Consider the following 6,000-nt stretch of genomic DNA (forward strand, 5'->3'; position numbering starts at 1 on the left):
TTTTCCCTTTGTGTATGCTGAGGCCTACTGATGCAGAGACTCCTGCTACATTGGCTGTCTTTATCTGAATCTGTTCACGTGTACGTGATAGGAGGGCTAGGTCATCTGCGAAGTCCAGATCGTCTAATTGGTTCTGAGCTGTCCATTGTATTCCATGTTTTCCTTCAGATGTCGAGGTCTTCATAATCCAGTCGACCACCAGAAGAAAGAGGAATGGAGAGAGTAAACAGCCTTGTCTGACTCCGGTCCTTACTTGGAATGCATCTGTCAGCTGTCCTCCATGCACTACTTTGCACTGTAGTCCGTCGTATGAGTTCCGGATAATATTGACAATCTTCTCAGGAACTCCGTAGTGTCGAAGAAGTTTCCATAATGTCCTCCTATCTACACTGTCGAATGCCTTTTCATAATCAATGAAGTTGATGTATAGTGACGAGTTCCACTCAACTGATTGTTCGACGATGATCCGTAGTGTTGCAATTTGGTCTGTGCACGACCGATCCTTTCGGAATCCAGCTTGTTGATCTCGAAGTTGGGCATCTACTGCATCCTTCATCCGGTTCAGCAACACCCTGTTGAAGACTTTCCCTGGTATTGACAGTAGTGTAATGCCTCTGTAGTTTTCACATTTGCTCAGATCTCCTTTCTTTGGAATCTTGATGAGGTGTCCTTCTTTCCAGTCCATTGGCACTTGTTCCTCCTCCCAAATCTTTTTGAATAGAGGGTAAAGCATGCTTGTGGTTACTTCGACGTCTGATTTCAGTGCTTCAGCTGGTATGTTGTCGGGTCCTGCTGCTTTCCCGTTCTTGATTTGTCTGACGGCCATTCTAATTTCTTCCGTCGTTGGTGGGTTGACATCTATAGGAAGATCTGTGTGTGCTGCTTCGATGTTCGGTGGATTCAATGTCCTTTTTTTGCACTTTCCAAATTTATTTCACTGGATTATACTGCTTGAATAACATATTCAAGCCCTAATGTTTCCGATTACTGCTTATACTCTTACTGCCCCTATCAATATGGAATTTGAATCGGCAACTGCATCTCTTTGCTAATATGGTATGGCAACTTGAACTGATGTACGTACGTACGAAGTTCTACATTGTTACTGACTGACTAACTCTGAATTTAAGCATCAAATAATAATAATAAATTACTGGTAAAGAGTATTATAATAGTTTAATAATATGATGTCTTGAATATATATTCTCAAATTCTTTTATAGCTGTACATTGTCGAGTTTTTATCTTCATGCATAAGGATTAATTGAAAACTTTCTGAATACTTCTTTCAAATTTTGTTCTGGACACATTTTTTGTTGTTTTTGGTAAATTTAATCTTCTCTTAGATTGTAACTGAAATAAATTCTCCTACAAAACTGTTGTATTTTAATCTTTTGATGTTATGCTTCTAAACATAAGTGTTTGAACAAACTTATTCTTGAACTCACTGAACAATCCATTCAAGTATATAAAAGTTATAACTATTTTATACATATGATTCTCTTGATAAATTTGAACGAAGCAAAAATAAAATGATTCACTTCTAAATACTTTGAAAGCGTATGCTCATGAAAACTTTAATGAAAATGAGAATATATATAAAAAGGAATTTTCCGGATATGAGAAATAAATATAATCTGTCAACCATAAAGTTGAACGAGATGGAAACTGAAATGAATTCCTTGGAGATAGGAATTCATTATTCGATAAACAATACTGATATAGGGAACCAATCACAAATAGCTGAATGCGAAGGTTAATCAATGGCAATCAGAAGTGATTTAAAGGGCAAGCGGATTTCGTTATCTAAGAAATGTATCAATTTTCTAAGGACTAGAGTGGTATATATATGAATGAGTATTTGTACATTTCATTCAGTTGCTCAATATACTTTCTCACTCAAGTAGTCAGTTGGTGTGGTGTTAGCACGTAGCACACCGTGTATCAGTATCAGCTTTTGGATACCGCCCGTTACAACAACTATCAGTAATACTGATACATAAGTTCAGTTCAATCACCTTCATCACCCATTCACTGATGTTTGTTTATTATTTACAAGCATACTAATAAAGGAAACTGTAAATACAACTCACCAACAATATGAATTACTTTCACTGATTAACGACAAATATCATGTCTCACTAATCTTTTAGTGCTAATCGAACTCCATCGATTACTTTTTAGTAATTCTCACTTTGGTGTTCCTTACTCAGATAGAGAGAGTTTTTTTTTTAAGAAGTCCATTTGGGTTTTTCCCAATTACGGATTGAATGTCAAATGCTTAAAACCAAAAAATCCCGACGATTTACTCACTGATCCCCGTTTCATAAATATTATTTTATTTTTAATGATCTCTCTCTAAAGAAAATGAAAGGTTTACTCTATATTTAGTACTTGAGACAGATGGCGACTCAACTCACTTGGTAACAGCTTTGAGAATGAAGTGATGCCTAGATAAATTTTAGTAATGTTATACTTTTCCGGCAATGACTTGTGATAGAGCAGCGCTACATATCAGATAATACATTTCCCTAAAATGATCCACGCGTTTGGGATAATTCTCATTGGCTTCTTGAGGTTTCTCCCAATCATCCTTTTTATTTACCCAAATGTGGTTATTTCGGTTATCGCAATCTGAATAGTCGTTTGTCAAACAGTTTGTAATTACCAGTAGCTAAAACTCAAGTATATAAGTTGAATAGAGAATATTTCATGAGTTGAATTGTCAAACATTTCAACTTTTCTAAAATGTTACGTTCTTATTTTCTAAATGCTCATATTTTGACACACCTATATTATGTAATTTATCCTAAATAATTTGGAGACTAAAATACTTGGCTTATGTGACCTAAATTGTAATTGTTTTGTTCCTCTTGTACCACCTATATAGAGTCTTCATAGTCAAATAGATCAACATTATGTTCAAAGATGAAATTTCACTTTTTTGAGTAATAATTTCCATATTAACCTTCATCTAATAAATGAAAAAAATATGAGATGACATTCAAAAATCTGCTTGTTTCTATAGTTTCGGATATACATCTATGCTCTCAAGTGAAATTCAAGGATAATGAACTGAGTAACATGCTCCTTTAATAATGTTCTTGATAATATGGACATAAAACAATAGGTGCTGTGAATAGGCATAGACTATTAGTGATCTTTATGTTATTGATACTGAATCAACATCTACCTATTTGAAGAAAAACAGAAATTCTTTTACCGTTCACACTATCTGGATCGGTCAAGGTCATTTGATTCAAAGTTGCAAAGAACAATTAGAACAAGCTTTTGTCTTCACCCGGTTGATAATCGTATGCTTCTCCAAACGAAATTGTGACTACTTAGATAATAATAATAATCATTTCACTTTTCAGATCAGTTATATTGTTGGAAAAGACATATTTAATAAAATGTTTTTATTAATGACGTAGAGGACGTGAATATTTGGAAAAAAATATTTTATTTTCAGAATGAACTTCAGTAATGGAGACAATCAATTCAAGAACGAATAATTAGAGTTTTAACTAGAGAATAAACAGGATCACCATATTCCGGCTCTAGTTTTTATAAAATATCATGCACATTTAAAGTAAACTTTGTACGAAAGCATTTGTAAGACAGTATGATTAAGTTAGTATTATGAATCAACCACTAAGTGTTCTACGTTATGTTACATTAATAGTTTCCTTTGAAAAACGACCAACGTTTCGGTCAGTGAAATAACTAGCATAAAATTCCATAGAACTAGTTTTATATAAAACTGGATTGTTTTATCGAGTCACACGTGGTTATCCCCTTTTTCTCAAGAATACATAATTATCACTTACTCTTAGATGTAACTCTGATATCAGAAACACTGGTAGTTGGGTGAAACATATTACTAAACACCTTCTGAATTCATATTTCAAACTATCTATGAAATTAACTCATAAACACGTAAGTGCAACTTAACAAAGTAAGGATAATAGGTCACCATCGCGGAACATCGGTCAGAGTTGTTTAGTTTAGCATTAAGTACTTACATAAGGTTGTAGGGCTAGGGAAATATCACTAATGCCTAATCAAATCATATGACAGGCAGATCACCGAATGTCGGATTATTCACCGAGTCTTGTTTGGACCAAGGACAACCGACGCGCACCAACTAATTGCACGCTATGGACTGGCCAATGCAGCAATAGTCGCACTCTGTTCCTTCAACCTATTATTACTAATATGTCTCTTAAAAAACGTCCCATTTGTTTGATTAAATCACCAAAGTAGCCACCATACGTGGACACCAGGAAAGGGTCGTTCAGTTTTGGTGTTAAATGGGAGGTTAGACTTCGATGTAAGCTAGGAGGTCACATAATCCCTGTCTAACTCGAGTAACCAGCAACCATCCACACAGATCACATACTTTGGTGTTCTATAGGGTTTTAGATCGCAGATGACTGATTATAATAAATAAACTACCGAGAGCACGTTACACTCGAATGATCATTGATGAATGTATATCACTATTGTCTAGTTTATGTTCACTTTCCTACACGAACTCTCATCCATTAGTTATAAATTATTAAAGATATAACGATCTGTTCAAACTCCATAAGAAAATTACTTTAGCCATAGAAAAATTACAATACCTTTGCCCTCACAAAATCCTGTATTTTTTGAATTATTTAAGTCTTTAAATAAACTAATTTGGTAGATAAGCATTATTATCCACTTAAATATTAACAAGTTGCAACTATTGATTGTTCAGTTGCACATAGACACATATTTGTTTGTTATATTCATTCATTTATTCCCTTCGTGGTATGCTTGTTGGTCATATATATAATTGAAGCTATTTTGTCGAAACAGTGTTTTACTTTCTGAGAATGATACACCGTCGAGAATTATGATATCATTTGTCCGATAAATCAATATACGAAGTATGAAAATAATCACAAAGATATCCTCATCTTAATCATTTTCATTAAGTCATTTACTAATCCAACACTGTGGCTGAAATCTAGATGAAGACGTCAACTTGAATTTATCGCCAACTTACAACTATTTCATTAATTTAATCATTATTAATGTATGATTGGTTGATGATATGAGATTTGAATTTTTTTTTAAAAGAAATCTCTGATCATAAGTAAACATAGATAGTAGCTAGCTGTAAAATTCACGACATACGTTTCATCCTATTTGGGACTCGTCAGTCTGATGTACCTGCATCTTAGAGTTGACATTCACTCCCGTAACTCAAACCTAATATCATTCGTTTCAAACACCATCTCATTATCCAATATAAACAAACCCTGATCAATTACAGTTCTAAACATCCATACGAAAATGTAAGTAAACAATATCAAATGAATTGAAAAATCAATAATCATTGATGCATTTATTATTTTGTTTTAATATTTAATTTATCTATACAATGTAAATACAGTATTCATTTGAAAAACAAAAACTAAAACAAATAATAATCAGATCATTCAATAGTCACCTTATTCAAACAATTAATTACAATCAAATAATTAATAAACAACACTATTGAATATGATCTATTTAAAGTTTAATTATTAATCAATTTTTATTATTCTCTTTCATTAATTTTTTTCTTTTTTTTGAAAAATAATATTTAATTAAATAAATAATTTAAATAAATTAATCTTAAAATAGTAATAAAATCAATAATTATTTTTTATTGATTATTGATTAAATTAATTAATGAATTATTATATAAGATATACATGTTAGTTTATTGATTTATTGTTTATCATTTAGGCACATATACGAATGTAAAAAGTAAATAAGATTTATTATACAATAAATATAACAAATAAAACAGTGGAGACTTTTTGTTTAAAAAAAAACAAAAAAAAAATGAAATCGATTTATCGATCTTTATTTTTCTATTACTAATAAACAGGATTATTATTATTGGTATTAGTATAATTATTGATTTATTTATTAATTTCAGTGATTTTATTTATCAATCAATATAGAATACTTTGTATTC

Source organism: Schistosoma haematobium, chromosome 1 (genome assembly GCF_000699445.3).
Source record: "Schistosoma haematobium chromosome 1, whole genome shotgun sequence".
In the NCBI taxonomy this organism is placed as follows: Eukaryota; Metazoa; Platyhelminthes; class Trematoda; order Strigeidida; family Schistosomatidae; genus Schistosoma; species Schistosoma haematobium.